We start from the raw sequence: 18334 nt of genomic DNA on the forward strand, positions 1-18334 counted from the left end.
CATGGCCACAGTAATAACAGAAAAAAAGGAACTTCCTCAAACTTTTCCCACAAAGTTGGAAGTATCCAATTGCCAATAATTTTTCGCATGCTTCAGTATTTAAGCTGTTTTTCATTGGAGCTTAGAGACCTTGGCCAATGTCTCAAAAGCTGATCATTATCACTCATCCAACAGACTTTACAGTTGATACAGTGGAGTCAAGCAGGTAATGTCCTTTAAACTGTCATAAAAAAAGCATAATTTATCAGTCCACAGAAGACTTTTCCTCTGACACACCGTTTATTATTGGGAGTGCACTTTGCATTTCTTCTACCGCTGACTGGCACTGTGGATTGTAATGTAATGTCTGCATGTACTGCTCAGCCATGCATGGGCCAAAAAAGCTTGCGGTGTACAGTTTTTGGGTAGAAATTAATGCTAATAATGCCAGAGGAGATTTGGAGCTATGCAGTTATAGAGCCAGGAAAGCGGTGGTGGCTTTTATGCACTACATCCCTCAGCATTCTTTGGCTCAGCTCAAGAAGTAAATCACTGATGTGCTCTGGTTCCTTAATGCTTCCACTTTTCAATAATGTCATTTACAGTTGATCATGGAAAATTAAGGATCAATAAAGTTCACAAGCTTACTTGTTGTAATGGTGACATCCTATGACAGTAGCATAAATGTTTATAAAGGCAGACTGCATGGCTAAGTATTTGATTTTACACACTTGTGGCATTGGAACTGAATGAAAAACTTTCAATTATCAAAGGTGTGTCTCAATATGTTTGTCCATATAGTTCATGTCTGTGTGTGTGAACATACAGTCGTTGTGATACAAATTGCAGTTTGTCAGGGAATTTGTTAAGTGCTTAACAGCATTTGAGCAAAGGTAAGATTGAACACATCTCTGCGAGGCTAGGTTTGCAATTTTGATATACTTTTACATCACTTTCATAGTTACCTCACAATTGGAAATTCCTTCTTACTGTTGCTTTCTCATGCATATTAACACCCATTTGCTCCTACACATTGTAACGAAATTGAAATTTTTGCTTAATCAACTTATAGTAGTGGGAATGTGGACAGAGCAGGAGACATTGCCGGACACACATCAGGGGAACAGCTGACGTTACTGAACCACAGTAACACAGGAACAAGTGTTGATTGTTCAGACGCCACTTCTGAGCAGCAACTGGCGGGGTTGGAGGCCAGGGGAAATACTAGAGACAGAGTGGAGCCAGAGGCTTGGTTGGAGCACGTTTAAAATCAGTAGTAGTCTACAACAGATATTAAACTTGATGAAATTAGGCCTCAGCCTACGCCCTGATTGACCCTGGGCTCCAACATCGCCAGTTGCTGCTCGGAGGTGTCTTTGGCTCGGGTACTCCCTCCTGCCCATCCTGGTTCCAGCACGCCTGCTGTTTCCGGGTACTGTCAACGTCACTTTGCCACCGACTCGTTGTCTGGTCGTGCTGCGGTCGGGTTAGCTGAGTCTATGGTGCCTGCAGTTTAGGTGCTTCGTATGTGGGCTGCAGGTTCTGGTATTAAAGGCTGGTTCCATAGTGCCAATAGGACAAGCACCCCCTGTAGGACTGTGGGTTTCGGTAACTGCGGCCTGCTCGCAGCCTTGCAACTTTGTTTATCATGGGTACCTTCTGCTACCCATCCGGGTTCCAGCACTGTCAGCTGGTTCTCGGCAGTGCCTTTGGCCGAAGTGCCTCCTTCTCAGTATCCGAGTTCCAGCAACGTCTGCTGGTTGTTTGTAGTGCTTTGTAGCACAGATGCCTCCTTGTTATGAGCTCATTTTCTCCTTCACCTTTGATGTCCAAAGAACTCCCTCTGTTGGTGAAAGGAGGTAATGAAATTGATTTGGATGGGAAAAACCTGTCATCTGAACAGGTGGAGTGTGATTGGACATCCGGAATCTCTGAGTGGATATAAGGCTGCCGACGCCCTGCTGGGTTGCTGGTGATCCTCTCTGCTCTGAGCTCTGGCCTCCAGTTTAGTCCTGTCTATTAAAGCTAAGTTTTTGCTCTGCTATTGTTCCATGAGATTTTGTCTGGTTTACTTAGTGTTTGTGTTCAGCCAGCCCTGGTTGGGACTGGCTGAACTCCTTTTTTGTCTCTGATCAGTTGATCTCTTTGCTCTGTTTTCAGAATATACCTGAGTGCTGATATAGTGATTTTGAAGTCTAGTGACTTCAGGGCCTTTTCTATCAGATGTGTTGGACATTATTTTTGGCAGGGTTTTTGCGTGATTGCAGACAGTTGCTTTTCTTTCCTGTCCTATCTAGTTAGTGAGGGCCCCATCATTTGCTCAGCCTGTCTTTCTGTCTGTGTTTGTGTTTTCATCTGTTTTCACCGTCAATACATGTTGGGGGCTGTCTATTGCTTTGGGGTCTGCTCTGGGGCAGTTTAGATTTCCCCTTTCTTTCTTTAGGTTTATTTAGTTCTCCAGCTGTGAACGAGGTGTCTAGGACCACTGTAGGAACACCCCACGGCTACTGTTAGTTGTTGTGAATAGGATCAGGGGTCTGCAATCCGCTAGCTACCAACCTCTCCGGTTTTCTGGACTTAGCTTGTATTTTTGTTTTTTCCTCCTCCGGTGACTCATTCATAACAGAATCACCAGCCATACCGCAGATTCTAGGGTACTCAATAGCAGGAAAGAATTGCAAAAAAAAAAAGTGTCAGAATTTTTTTTTTATTTTATGTATATTTTTTCCTTTTTTTCTCTGGGGCCGTAGGAGGCATTTTCTTAATGGAGAATAAGCAATTGTCTGATCGTGTGGCACAGCTGGCTGCTGAAGTGCAGGGAATTTCCGCCTATCTTGCTCACTCACATGCTGCTGAACCAAAGATTCCTACTCCTGATTTTTTTTTTGGGGATCGGTCTAAATTTTTGAATTTTAAGAATAGTTGTAAATTATTTTTTGCCTTGAAGCCTAACTCATCGGGGAGCTCTGCGCAGCAGGTTAAAATTGTCATCTCTTTGCTGCGCGGCGATCCCCAGGTTTGGGCATTTTCTTTGACACCTGATGATCCTATTCTAACTAATGTGGATGCATTTTTTCAAGCCTTGGGGTTGTTGTGTGATGAACCTAATGCTATTGATCAAGCTGAGAAAGCACTGTTGGCATTGAGCCAGGGTCAGGATTCTGCAGAGTAAAACTGTCAAAAATTCCAAAAGTGGGCGGTCCTTACTACCTGGAATAATGGTGCCTTGGCAGCTCTCTTTCGGAAGGGTTTGTCAGAAACCATAAAAGATACTATGGTGGGATTTCCTGTTCCCTCTGGTCTTGACGATTCTGTCATTAGCCATTCAGGTTGATTGGCGTTTACGTGAACGTAAAAGTCCATGAGAAATGTTGCCACCTGTTGAACAAATGTCTGAACCTATGCAATGTGATAGAGTTTTGTCTAGGGCGCAACATCAGGAGTTCAGAAGGCGTAATAAGCTGTGTTTTTTCTGTGGAGATGCCTCTCATATGATTTCTGTCTGCCCTAAACGAGAGAAAAGTTTTGCACACACATTTGCTGTGGGTGGTGTTCAACCTAAGTTTCTTCTGGCAATTACTCTGATCTGCTCCCTTTCCACTAAGGCTTTTGTGGATTCGGGAGCGGCTCTGAACCTGATGGACTTGGATTTTGCTAAGCGTTGTGGGTTTCCTATGACACCTCTGCGGATGCCTATCCCTTTGAGGGGTATTGATGCTACTCCTTTGGCGAAGAATAAACCTCAGTTTTGGACCCAGGTGGTAATGAATGTCGCCCCAGACCATCAAGAAAATTGCAGATTTTTGGTGTTGCATAATTTGCATGATACCATTGTTCTGGGATTTCCCTGGTTGCAAATCCATAATCCAGTTTTGGATTGGAAATCTGTGTCTGTGGTGAGTTGGGGTTGTCGGTGTGCTCTTGGTGACGCTCCTGTTTTCTCCACCTCTCCCCAGTCGCATGATGTTCCTGACTATTTGGCTGATTTTTATGATGCATTTAGTGAGAATAAGTCTGCGTCTTTGCCTCCTCATAGGAGTTATGACTGTGTAATTGAGTTGAGCCCTGGGTGTAAATTTCCCAAGGGTCGACTTTTCAATTTATCTGTACCCGAGCACGAGGCTATGCGATCTTATATTAAGGAGTCATTGGAGAAGGGTCATATTAGACCATCCTCTTCACCCTTGGGTGCTGGTTTTTTTTTCGTGGCCCAGAAAGATGGTTTGTTAAGGCCTTGCATTGACTATCGTTCCCTCAACAAAATTACTGTTAAGTATCAGTATCCGTTAACCCTGATTTCTGATCTATTCTCTAGAGTTAAAGGTGCTTGCTGGTTTACCAAGCTTGACCTCAGGGGGCGTATAATCTTATTCGCATTAAGCATGGGGATGAATGGAAGACGGTGTTTAATACTCCGGAGGGACATTTTGAGTACCTGGTGATGCCTTTTGGGCTCACTAATGCCCCTTCTGTCTTCCAGTGCTTCATGAATGATATTTTCCGGGACTTTGTGGATAAATTTTTTGATTATCTATCTGGATGATATTTTGATCTTTTCCAGGGACTGGGACTCTCATGTGGAACATGTTCGGACTGTGTTCTGGATTTTGAGGGAGAATTCCCTGTATGTTAAGGGATCGAAATGCCTTTTTGGGGTACAGAGGATTTCATTTTTGGGATTTATTTTGTCTCCGTCAACTATTGAAATGGACCTGGCCAAGGTACAGGCCATTTATGATTGGGTTCAGCCCACTTGTTTGAAGGCCCTCCAGAAGTTTTTGGGTTTTGCTAATTTTTATCGGAAATTTATAGCTAATTTTTCTGGTATTGCCAAACCATTGACTGATTTGACTAAGAAGGGTGCTGATGTGCTGAATTGGTCTCCAGAGGCTGTTTCTTCCTTTCAGGAACTGAAGCGGAGGCTCACTTCTGCTCCGGTTTTGCGGCAACCTGGTGTCTCACTCCCGTTTCAGGTAGAGGTGGACGCTTCTGAGATTGGTGCAGGAGCTGTTTTGTCCCAAAAAGATCCTGTAACATCTAAAATGAATCCCTGTGCTTTCTTTTCCCAAAAGTTCTCCCCATCCGAACGCAACTATGATGTGGGGAATCGGGAACTGTTAGCCATGAAATGGGCATTTGAGGAGTGGAGTCATTGGTTGGAGGGAGCTAAGCATCAAGTTGTGGTCCTTACTGACCACAAAAATTTGATTTACCTTGAGTCGGCCAAACGCTTGAATCCTAGACAGGCTAGGTGGGCCTTGTTTTTCACACGTTTTGATTTTGTGGTCTCTTTTCTTCCGGGCACTAAGAATGTCAAGGCAGATGCCCTCTCTAGGAGTTTCTTTGCTGATTCTCCTATTGTGACCAAGCCTGCTACCATCTTAGGTGAGGGGGTAGTTCTTTCTGCCATCTCGCCCGATTTGAGATGTGCTCTGGAAGAGTTTCAGGAGGACAAACCTGAGCGTTGTTCCATTGGAAAATTGTATGTTCCTGACCAGTGGAGGAAGAGAGTAATGCCTGAAGTTCATTGCTCCGCATTGGCTGGTCATCCAGGTATTTTTGGTACTAGAAATTTGGTGAGTCGGTCTTTTTGGTGGCCCGCCTTGTCTCGTGATGTCAGGAATTTTCTGCTGTCCTGTGGGACTTGCTCCCGGTCTAAACCTTGTTCTCGCTCTAGTGGGTTGTTGATGGCTTTGCCGGTGCCCAGGAGGCCATGGACCCATATGTCAATGGATTTTATTTCTGATATGCCTGTCTCTCAGAGAATGACTGTTATTTGGGTGATTTGTGATAGATTCTCTAAGATGATCCATCTTGTACCACTCCCTAAGTTGCCATCTTCCCCAGAGTTGGTGCCCTTGTTTTTGCAACAGGTGGTTCGCTTGCATGGGATTCCTGAGAACATTGTGTCTGACAGAGGAGTTCAGTTTGTTTATAGATTTTGGAGGACTTTTTGTTCCAAGCTGGGAATTCAATTGTCCTTCTCCTCTGCGTTTCACCCTCAGACCAATGGGCAGACGGAGAGAACAAACCCGACTTTGGAGTCTTATTTGAGATGTTTCATTTCTGCTGATCAGGATGATTGGGTTTCATTTTTGCCCTTGGCCAAATTTGCTTTAAATAATAGAGCTGCCACTTTGATGTCACCTTTTTTTGTAACTTTGGGTTTCATCCTCGATTCTCTTCAGGGCAGGTGGAGTCTTCTGCCTGCCCAAGTGTTGACACTGTAGTGGAGAGAATGCACCAGATCTGGGACCAAGTGGTGGATAAGTTGTCTCTCTCCCAGGAAAAGGCCCAGCGGTTTTCCAACCGGCATAGGACCATTGGTCCCCAGTTTAAGGTGGGTGATATGGTTTGGTTGTCATCAAAGAATATCTCTATGAAGGTGGCTTCTCCAAAGTTTAAACCTAGATTTATTGGACCTTACAAGATGGCTGCTGAAGTGCAGGGAATTTCCGCCTATCTTGCTCACTCACATGCTGCTGAACCAAAGATTCCTACTCCTGATTTTTTTTTTGGGGATCGGTCTAAATTTTTGAATTTTAAGAATAGTTGTAAATTATTTTTTGCCTTGAAGCCTAACTCATCGGGGAGCTCTGCGCAGCAGGTTAAAATTGTCATCTCTTTGCTGCGCGGCGATCCCCAGGTTTGGGCATTTTCTTTGACACCTGATGATCCTATTCTAACTAATGTGGATGCATTTTTTCAAGCCTTGGGGTTGTTGTGTGATGAACCTAATGCTATTGATCAAGCTGAGAAAGCACTGTTGGCATTGAGCCAGGGTCAGGATTCTGCAGAGTAAAACTGTCAAAAATTCCAAAAGTGGGCGGTCCTTACTACCTGGAATAATGGTGCCTTGGCAGCTCTCTTTCGGAAGGGTTTGTCAGAAACCATAAAAGATACTATGGTGGGATTTCCTGTTCCCTCTGGTCTTGACGATTCTGTCATTAGCCATTCAGGTTGATTGGCGTTTACGTGAACGTAAAAGTCCATGAGAAATGTTGCCACCTGTTGAACAAATGTCTGAACCTATGCAATGTGATAGAGTTTTGTCTAGGGCGCAACATCAGGAGTTCAGAAGGCGTAATAAGCTGTGTTTTTTCTGTGGAGATGCCTCTCATATGATTTCTGTCTGCCCTAAACGAGAGAAAAGTTTTGCACACACATTTGCTGTGGGTGGTGTTCAACCTAAGTTTCTTCTGGCAATTACTCTGATCTGCTCCCTTTCCACTAAGGCTTTTGTGGATTCGGGAGCGGCTCTGAACCTGATGGACTTGGATTTTGCTAAGCGTTGTGGGTTTCCTATGACACCTCTGCGGATGCCTATCCCTTTGAGGGGTATTGATGCTACTCCTTTGGCGAAGAATAAACCTCAGTTTTGGACCCAGGTGGTAATGAATGTCGCCCCAGACCATCAAGAAAATTGCAGATTTTTGGTGTTGCATAATTTGCATGATACCATTGTTCTGGGATTTCCCTGGTTGCAAATCCATAATCCAGTTTTGGATTGGAAATCTGTGTCTGTGGTGAGTTGGGGTTGTCGGTGTGCTCTTGGTGACGCTCCTGTTTTCTCCACCTCTCCCCAGTCGCATGATGTTCCTGACTATTTGGCTGATTTTTATGATGCATTTAGTGAGAATAAGTCTGCGTCTTTGCCTCCTCATAGGAGTTATGACTGTGTAATTGAGTTGAGCCCTGGGTGTAAATTTCCCAAGGGTCGACTTTTCAATTTATCTGTACCCGAGCACGAGGCTATGCGATCTTATATTAAGGAGTCATTGGAGAAGGGTCATATTAGACCATCCTCTTCACCCTTGGGTGCTGGTTTTTTTTTCGTGGCCCAGAAAGATGGTTTGTTAAGGCCTTGCATTGACTATCGTTCCCTCAACAAAATTACTGTTAAGTATCAGTATCCGTTAACCCTGATTTCTGATCTATTCTCTAGAGTTAAAGGTGCTTGCTGGTTTACCAAGCTTGACCTCAGGGGGCGTATAATCTTATTCGCATTAAGCATGGGGATGAATGGAAGACGGTGTTTAATACTCCGGAGGGACATTTTGAGTACCTGGTGATGCCTTTTGGGCTCACTAATGCCCCTTCTGTCTTCCAGTGCTTCATGAATGATATTTTCCGGGACTTTGTGGATAAATTTTTTGATTATCTATCTGGATGATATTTTGATCTTTTCCAGGGACTGGGACTCTCATGTGGAACATGTTCGGACTGTGTTCTGGATTTTGAGGGAGAATTCCCTGTATGTTAAGGGATCGAAATGCCTTTTTGGGGTACAGAGGATTTCATTTTTGGGATTTATTTTGTCTCCGTCAACTATTGAAATGGACCTGGCCAAGGTACAGGCCATTTATGATTGGGTTCAGCCCACTTGTTTGAAGGCCCTCCAGAAGTTTTTGGGTTTTGCTAATTTTTATCGGAAATTTATAGCTAATTTTTCTGGTATTGCCAAACCATTGACTGATTTGACTAAGAAGGGTGCTGATGTGCTGAATTGGTCTCCAGAGGCTGTTTCTTCCTTTCAGGAACTGAAGCGGAGGCTCACTTCTGCTCCGGTTTTGCGGCAACCTGGTGTCTCACTCCCGTTTCAGGTAGAGGTGGACGCTTCTGAGATTGGTGCAGGAGCTGTTTTGTCCCAAAAAGATCCTGTAACATCTAAAATGAATCCCTGTGCTTTCTTTTCCCAAAAGTTCTCCCCATCCGAACGCAACTATGATGTGGGGAATCGGGAACTGTTAGCCATGAAATGGGCATTTGAGGAGTGGAGTCATTGGTTGGAGGGAGCTAAGCATCAAGTTGTGGTCCTTACTGACCACAAAAATTTGATTTACCTTGAGTCGGCCAAACGCTTGAATCCTAGACAGGCTAGGTGGGCCTTGTTTTTCACACGTTTTGATTTTGTGGTCTCTTTTCTTCCGGGCACTAAGAATGTCAAGGCAGATGCCCTCTCTAGGAGTTTCTTTGCTGATTCTCCTATTGTGACCAAGCCTGCTACCATCTTAGGTGAGGGGGTAGTTCTTTCTGCCATCTCGCCCGATTTGAGATGTGCTCTGGAAGAGTTTCAGGAGGACAAACCTGAGCGTTGTTCCATTGGAAAATTGTATGTTCCTGACCAGTGGAGGAAGAGAGTAATGCCTGAAGTTCATTGCTCCGCATTGGCTGGTCATCCAGGTATTTTTGGTACTAGAAATTTGGTGAGTCGGTCTTTTTGGTGGCCCGCCTTGTCTCGTGATGTCAGGAATTTTCTGCTGTCCTGTGGGACTTGCTCCCGGTCTAAACCTTGTTCTCGCTCTAGTGGGTTGTTGATGGCTTTGCCGGTGCCCAGGAGGCCATGGACCCATATGTCAATGGATTTTATTTCTGATATGCCTGTCTCTCAGAGAATGACTGTTATTTGGGTGATTTGTGATAGATTCTCTAAGATGATCCATCTTGTACCACTCCCTAAGTTGCCATCTTCCCCAGAGTTGGTGCCCTTGTTTTTGCAACAGGTGGTTCGCTTGCATGGGATTCCTGAGAACATTGTGTCTGACAGAGGAGTTCAGTTTGTTTATAGATTTTGGAGGACTTTTTGTTCCAAGCTGGGAATTCAATTGTCCTTCTCCTCTGCGTTTCACCCTCAGACCAATGGGCAGACGGAGAGAACAAACCCGACTTTGGAGTCTTATTTGAGATGTTTCATTTCTGCTGATCAGGATGATTGGGTTTCATTTTTGCCCTTGGCCAAATTTGCTTTAAATAATAGAGCTGCCACTTTGATGTCACCTTTTTTTGTAACTTTGGGTTTCATCCTCGATTCTCTTCAGGGCAGGTGGAGTCTTCTGCCTGCCCAAGTGTTGACACTGTAGTGGAGAGAATGCACCAGATCTGGGACCAAGTGGTGGATAAGTTGTCTCTCTCCCAGGAAAAGGCCCAGCGGTTTTCCAACCGGCATAGGACCATTGGTCCCCAGTTTAAGGTGGGTGATATGGTTTGGTTGTCATCAAAGAATATCTCTATGAAGGTGGCTTCTCCAAAGTTTAAACCTAGATTTATTGGACCTTACAAGATTTTGGAGATTCTTTATCCGGTCTCTTTTCGATTGGCTCTTCCTGTTACATTCAAGATCCATAACGTGTTTCATACGTCTCTGTTAAAGAGGTTTGTTGAGCCAGTGGTTCCTGTGGTGGCACCTCCTGACCCTGTATTGGTTGAAGGTAATGTGGAATATGAGGTTGAGAAGATACGGGATTCTCATCTGGCTAGACGTAGACTCCAGTATTTGGTTAAGTGGAAGGGTTATGGCCAGGAGGATAATTCTTGGGTCTCTGCATCCGATATTCATGCCGAAAGATTGGTTCGTGCTTTTCATCGGGCCCATCCTGATCGCCCTGGTGGCGTGAATGAGGGTTTGGTGACCCCTCCTCAAGGGGAAGTACTGTTGTGAGCTCATTTTCTCCTTCACCTTTGATGTCCGATGAACTCCCTCTGCTGGTGAAAGGAGGTAGTGAAATTGATTTGGATGGGAAAAACCTGTGATCTGAACAGGTGGAGTGTGATTGGACATCCGGAATCTCTGAGTGGATATAAGGCTGCCGACGCCCTGCTGGGTTGCTGGTGATCCTCTCTGCTCTGAGCTCTGGCCTCCAGTTTAGTCCTGTCTACTAAAGCTAAGTTTTTGCTCTGCTATTGTTCCATGAGATTTTGTCTGGTTTTAGTTAGTGTTTGTGTTCAGCCAGCCCTGGTTGGGACTGGCTGAACTCCATTTTTGTCTCTGATCAGTTGATCTCTTTGCTCTGTTTTCAGAATATACCTGAGTGCTGATATAGTGATTTTGAAGTCTAGTGACTTCAGGGCCTTTTCTATCAGACGTGTTGGACATTATTTTTGGCAGGGTTTTTGCGTGATTGCAGACAGTTGCTTTTCTTTCCTGTCCTATCTAGTTAGTGAGGGCCCCATCGTTTGCTCTGCCTGTCTTTCTGTCTGTGTTTGTGTTTTCATCTGTTTTCACCATCAATACATGTTGGGGGCTGTCTATTGCTTTGGGGTCTGCTCTGGGGCAGTTTAGATTTCCTCTTTTTTTCTTTAGGTTTATTTAGTTCTCCGACTGTGAACGAGCTGTCTAGGACCACCGTAGGAACACCCCACGGCTACTGTTAGTTGTTGTGAATAGGATCAGGGGTCTGCAATCCGCTAGCTACCAACCTCTCTGGTTTTCTGGACTTAGCTTGTATTTTTGTTTTTTCTCCTCCCGTGACTAATTCATAACACCTCATGCTTAGAAACCGTGTTCCAGCACCGTCAGCTGGTCCACAGTTGTGCCATTGGCTCTTGTTCCTTCTGCTGCCACTCTGGGCTCCAGCACCGTCAGCTGGTTCTCGGTAGTTCCATTGACTGTTGTAGCTTCTGCTACCCATCCGGGTTCCAGCACCGTCAGCTGGTTCTCGGCAGTGTCCTTGGCACGGGTACTCCCTCCTGCCCATCCTGGTTCCAGCACGCCTGCTGTTTCTGGGGTGTGTCAGCGTCACTTTGAAACCGACTCGTTGTCTGGTCGTGCTGCGGTCGGGTTAGCCGAGTCTATGGTGCCTGCAGTTTAGGTGCTTCCTGTGTGGGCTGTGGGTTCTGGTAATAAAGGCTGGTTCCGTAGTGCCAATAGGACAAGCACCCCCTGTAGGACAGTGGGTTTCGGTAACTGCGGCCGGCTCTCGGCCTTGCAACTTTGTATTTTTCATGGGTACCTTCTGCTACCCATCCGGGTTCCAGCACCGTCAGCTGGTTCTCGGCAGTGCCTTTGGCCTAGGTGCCTCCTTCTTAATATCTGAGTTCCAGCAACGTCTGCTGGTCCTTGGTAGTGCTTCCTAGCACAGGTACCTCCTGCTTAGTAACCATGTTCCCACACCGTCAGCTGGTCCACGGTTGTGCCATTGGCTCTTGTTCCTTCTGCTGCCCCTCTGGGTTCCAGCACCATCATCTGGTCCTTGCTAGTTCCATTTGCTCTTGTTCCTTCTGCTAACTATCTGGGTTCCATTACCGTCAGCTGGTTCTCAGCAGTTCCTCAGCCTTCTTGTACCTTCTGCTACTTTTCCAAGTTCGAGCTTGTGGAAATGGTTTTTGGTTCTCACTCTGGATCTCCCTGACTATGACCCTGAAGACGATGACCCTGAAGACCACACCAAAGAAGACCAAAAAGATGACTCTGAAGAAGATGACCAAGAGGACAAAGAACATGAAGACAACCACCAAGATGCAGAACAACAAGAGACAGAAGACCAAGAAGCAGAAAAACCAAAAGCCGAAGAACATTAAGCATAAGACTAAAAATCAGAGCAAATGATATTATCTAAATTATAAGCAGAAGAAGACTAACCTGTGTATGGGGGTGAGTCCGTTCATCCTCGTGGTGCCCCTGAAAAATGCCTGCTGCTGCAGGCCAAACTGAACGCGGACATATCCTGTTGTAAATCTTTTGTGACAGGCAGAACGGAAGGTGTAATCTTCAAACTTTTATAGATAACAACTACAGGAATGCCTGACACAAATAAGAATATGATGAAGATGAAGAAGTAGAATATGAAGAAGAATAATAGTTGAATAAGAAGAATATGAAGAATGTAAAAAAAAAGAATAATAGGAAGAAGGTGAAGAAGAAGAAGATGAATAAGGTGAAGAAGTTGATGAAAAAGATGCTGCTGCTGAGGATGATGAAGGAGAAAGTGTGGGAGAAGTAAAAAAGAAGGTCAAGAGCATGGAAGCAGTGAAACATACATATCTGACAAAATATAAAAGAGGTTAACATAGTCAATATCTTTGTAACTCCAAACGTCTTTAAAAAAAAAATAATTCCTGCTATTCCATTTGATTGGGCTAAACCTCTATGGCTTTAATGTCTCCTACACCTCCCACAATACATTCTACATTATTATTAGTTGTTTTTCTTCATGTAGAATTAACCTACAAGGAAAGAAAGGGTTTTTTTTAATTCCAATATTTCTGTCCCATTGGCTTGAATGGGACTTCCGGGATCGGAATCGGCGATACCCGATACTTTTTGGATATCGGCCGATCCAATCCAATCTGATATTTTTCTATATTGGATGGTATAGCTCAACACTACTCAACAGTTGTTCAAATTATTTGTACTCTGAAAAGTCAGAGTGTTTCAGACTAAAACATACTTTTCTGTAATTGCACTGTCAGGCTCTAATTCATGCTGCCTTTGGTTCAGGCAACATAAATAGAAAGACAAGTTCCCTTTAAAATAACTGCTAACAACTTGTTAGGGACTCTTATGATTGCAAGTATCTACCTTTTTATTCTACATATACCATTTAAAATACAGTATTAGAAAAAATAATGAAAACAAAATAACAAAATGACATGCTTGACAGTAAACCTTAATAAATCAAAAGATTGAACAAAAATGCCAAAATAACAAACAGTGAAAGTGTGTTTTATGCTGTGCATTGTGCCACATGGGAAATGTTCTAATAGTCTTCCTGCTGACAAGAAGCATAATAATGCAGCATTGTGAATCACATAACTGTCTCTAATTGGATGCAGATAAATAGATAAAAATAGGAAGCTGTGCATATATCAATCTGAACAAACACAAGCATCATTATTTCTAAAAAATGGAAATGAAATATTTATTTTTAATACTGAAAACACGAGGAGTTTTAAGATAGACATATCTTATTTCACTAGCATTTTTTTACTACTAAGTTACCGCCAATAGACATAAAATACTTGTGAAGTATTATTTATGGACCTAATTATTTTTTAAATGTCATATGATTCAATGCTGACAGTGTATTACATTTTAGGCAGATGCATATTAACTTTTGCTTATGTATAGAAGATTTTAATAGACATCTGCCATGCATAGATGGAAATACAAAGGTAGTATACAGCAAGCAGGCACATGAATGTAAACATGCACAAATTTGCTGTGATAGTAGTCACTACTTACGGACTACCCATGAGGCAGAGTGGTCAAAATTTACAAAGTCAAAGGACAGGCAGTTACATCAAAGAAAAGGGGATGAGACAAAGTAAGTGGCAAAGGATGGGGTCTGGTGAATAAGGTCAGAATGCATCAAAGGCTAAAGGGGTTATACAAATGGGCAGTCAAAAGGCAAACCCAAGGTCTGGCAACAAAATATCAGAATATCAGATTACACGGCATAAACACACTACTGAGCTGAAGCTGCAATTGGGAATAACCTAACATTGCCAGCCAGTTAAATAGTCTGGCTATTATCCAAAAGAAAATCACCTACTGTAGATGAAACCCAAGCACTACACTGACAGCCCAACACGCCCCTGCTATCCATACTGCAGCTAAGCTATAACTCACAACACTGACAGCAAGGCACACCCTTGCTATTCATAAGGTGGCTAACTCCCAGCACTGACAGCCCGACACACACCTGATATCCATAGGGTGGCTAAACAGTCACCCTCACCTATTTATACTTTTTTTAAAAGTAAAAGCTTATGGTAGCTCTTAATTATACAATATACTGCATGTCAGCAGGACTGCAAAAGTAGCATCGAGATTCCATGCAGTGACTACCATTATCTCTGCGAGTCCAATGGGCTAAATGCTCAGTGAGAACTGACATATGAGGGTGGCTCCCTTTTTAAACTCATTTCAATGGGTGCACAAAAGTAGTCATACATAATTTCCAAATGGTGATCCAGTAACTGGGCATGTGCTGGTAATAAATAGGATTCATGTTCCATCACATCTTTGTACAAAATTTACATCTCAGTACTCTGAAGACACAGATTATAACCTTATAGCTTTAAACACAGAACTTTATCTCTAAAGCCTCCCTTTAAGCCTTAAATTTCTATTTGCAAATTTCCTCTTCAGAGAGGAAGAGGACTAAAACTTTAGTGCCACCTATTGGAAGTAGAAATGCTAAAAAAAAACAATTTTGATCCTTTAACAAGCTACTTTCTATGGGTGGCACTAGAGTTCTAGTCATCTTCCTCTCTAAAGAGGCAATTTGAGCATTTATTTCCAGAGGAGTAGTGCACTTTTTGTAAGCCTGCTTACACTGGCATGCCAGACATGTCACTCAACAAAAGGAGAAACATTAGCCCTTAAATTTCCATAAACGTGCATATAATAATAATAATCTTAATTCTTATACAGCGCTATCATATTCCGCAGCGCTTTACAGTTTGCACACATTATCGTCACTGTCCCCGATGGGGCTCACAATCTAAATTCCCTATCAGTATGTCTTTGGAATGTGGGAGGAAACCAGAGTACCCGGAGGAAACCCACGCAAACACGCATACACTGCATATATAAATACTAACAGTCTATGCATGTGTAAGTTCGGATTATAGTACATGCCTTTTTCTTAGCTTTGCTTTCAGGCACAAATCTATTACAAAACCAGCCATATCTCACATATTCTTTGCCTTGGTTTGTGTATTTTGGATTCCATCATTTTTTATCGTCTCATTCTCACTTAAAAATGACAAAATTTCCAAATGAACTTATCTGTTTTATTGTTCATCTGTATTTTTAAATTCATTCATGAAGCAAAGTTTAATTTAATTAACTTAGTAGTTGTTTAAGAGCTTCCCAGGAAAATGTACAAGAGATTAGTCTCTGAGCGTGCATGGAGAAGGTGAATTCTGGCTTCAACGTTAGTTTTAAGCTTAATACTGTTTTAATTTATTTCTCTATTTCATGTAAAATACAATAGACTTTATTGATCTAGAAACTTAACACTGGCCATGATAGAGAATTATTAAACTGTAATCTACTGCCAACACAAATCTCTTACTAATTAGCAAACCATTAAGCTTAAGGTCAACGGAGTAAATTAAACAAGTCTATGTTGAAATATATCTAATGTTGCTTATGTCATGTCAGTGTTTATGAAGTAAAGGTTTGGTCTCTGTGGATAAGATGCTGGTATTTATACTGAAATGTCACTTGAGCGTGAAAACAATTTGAGAACAAAGCAGCAAGTTCTATCAACTCTTTTAAACTAACCAACATACTCTATTTAAAGTTTATAACCATTTCTTGTTTAGAATTTAGACCTAACTTGAAGCCTCTGGGCCTAAATGGAAAAAATATGTATCAGGACTCCTCACTTGTCAGTGATATATGATAAATATTTAGTAATACAGATGATCATCCCACCTAAAGAAGCAGTCTGAAGTATCAGGGGGTGGCAACACACCCTTTCGGCATGTGTCTTAATACACTGATGGGATGTCAGATCATCTCTCTGTGCTTGTTACATACATTTATTCATATATAGTTACTAGTAGAATACCCACAGCTTCACTCGTGGCAAATATATTAAATTGTTGGTTTTCATAGCTAAAGTAACATTTTCTGTGTCACACTGAAATTGACATTTTCAGAGTGCTAAAGTAAATTTTTTTTCCACTTTAAATTTTTATTATTTTGGCATTTTACTAATTTGTCGTAACATTGATGTGAGCAACAACTTTTTTAAAATGTCAACATTTTTATTGATTTTACATCTTCAATACATATTATGTAGATTAAACTATTGCAACTATTTTTTTAACAATTTTTTATCAAAAATGAAAACGTATGCACCTTACACAAACTCATAAAACATTTAAACACAATTAACAACATAATGCAACCCTTCCTCCTCCCTCCAGTGTAATCTATTTGTAGTTCACGGACAAGAGTAAAATTGGTTTACAGTTAAGCAACTATCTACTGTAGTGATTTTTGGTAAACAATGTTTCTGGTTTTACCTTCAGGTGCATATATGAAAAGATTTTTGGAGTTACCCACTCTAGAGCAAGCAACGTACAGTACAACTGTCCATGTGAAAAACACTGGCTCTCCAAATTAATTCTAGCTACTTTAAGTGATTGAACTTGTGATTTGTTTATAGTCATAGCAAATGCAAGTCGGATTGGGAACTGCAGATGCTTAAAATTGAAGGGCATGTTGCTTGGTAGCAAAGGAATGCGCAGAATGAAAACATTTGCTCCCTTAGAGATTTCCATAAGAACAGTGGGTTCAATAACATTGGGCATGAGACTCTTAATGCACAATCTTGTGCCGTTACACATTTTTGGTGGGTCAAGGTTCTGAAGCAAAATTATCATGGCTCCTATTTTTAAAGTGAGCTTATGCGGTGGAATTCTAGGAGGCGCCAAAGAATTCAGGAACTAAAATGGATACATTACAGCTTGCTCATTCTCCATGACATGTATGTGGTCACTAGACCAGGCAGCCTTCCCTGAATTATTAGATTTATGGAGCTGACACTATCATTTTTAGGCACTAGGATTGCACATTCACAAAGCCACTGATGGTTGTTAAAATTGTTACATATATCAGGGAAAACTTGGTCTATAAGTTCCATTACCGAAGATGTCATTTCACAAAAATATTCTGGAAAAGAAAAGAAACCAGTAGTGGAATCAGTAGAGAACCTTTCATTTTCAAGGCATAGTAGCTGGTGTGTAAATTTGTCAGCAGTTGTATTTCCCATCAAATGAACCCGCATGTTAGTAGTAAGAGTTTGCTTCTGAACATATATCCACAGATAAGAAGATTTTAGACCGGCAGTCAGCTCATCTGATGGTGTTTCTCCCTTAAGAACAGGTAATGTCTGGCAGAAGTCACCTGCAAAAATTACAACAATTCCCCCATTAAATAATCAGTTCCCTGCATATCTTTCAAGGTGCGATCAAGGGCCTCAACTGCTTTCTTGTGCGCCATGGTACATTCATCCCAATCAATTACTTTGCAATTTTCATCCTACCTTTTCCGATTCTTGTGAAGACGACATTCCCGTTGCTCTGATGTCTCAGCTGCCTTACATTTAGCCTGTCTCATCCATTTCTTTGCAAGCCACGAGTCACATTGTTCACTTGTCTTAGCTCTTTGACACAATTTTGCTTTCTTAGCTTTTGGATGAACTTGCCCAATAGATGGTCATTTTTTGGGCGGCATTTTAAAAAACAGTCCTTAGTATTATGACCCTTTAGTATTCACCTGACACTGATAAGATATGTAATAGGATCACAGTATTACTATGACCTGAAGGAGCTTACATCTCAGTAATGAAAACCGCCTCACAGGCAGACTTGTCTAGTTGCCCATAGCAACCAATCAGAGCTCAGCTTTCACTCACTACCTCAGCAGCTTCAGTGATGAAAGCTCCCTGTATAGTAAGCAATAATGACAATCTTACTATGATCCATTTTTCACCTAATCAATTTTGCTGCTCAGTAATGTTTCTTCTTGTGTGTAGGGTGCATCCATCTGAGTGTGTTTGCATGCGTGTGTGGTCCTTGCATGCGTGTGTGTGGTGTGCATGTGGTATTTATGGGG

General features: G+C 42.3%; 1 long non-coding RNA gene across 1 annotated transcript in view; it reads left to right on the forward strand.

The window, feature by feature from the left end:
- LOC141092017 (uncharacterized) overlaps positions 1 to 18334 on the forward strand; it is a 1925499-nt gene that overhangs the window by 1519638 nt on the left and 387527 nt on the right. The gene's annotated exons all lie outside the window — the stretch shown is intronic.

The sequence above is a fragment of the Dendrobates tinctorius genome, unplaced genomic scaffold (assembly GCF_039654945.1).
Source record: "Dendrobates tinctorius isolate UK_male_01 unplaced genomic scaffold, ASM3965494v1 ptg000008l, whole genome shotgun sequence".
Classification (NCBI taxonomy): Eukaryota; Metazoa; Chordata; class Amphibia; order Anura; family Dendrobatidae; genus Dendrobates; species Dendrobates tinctorius.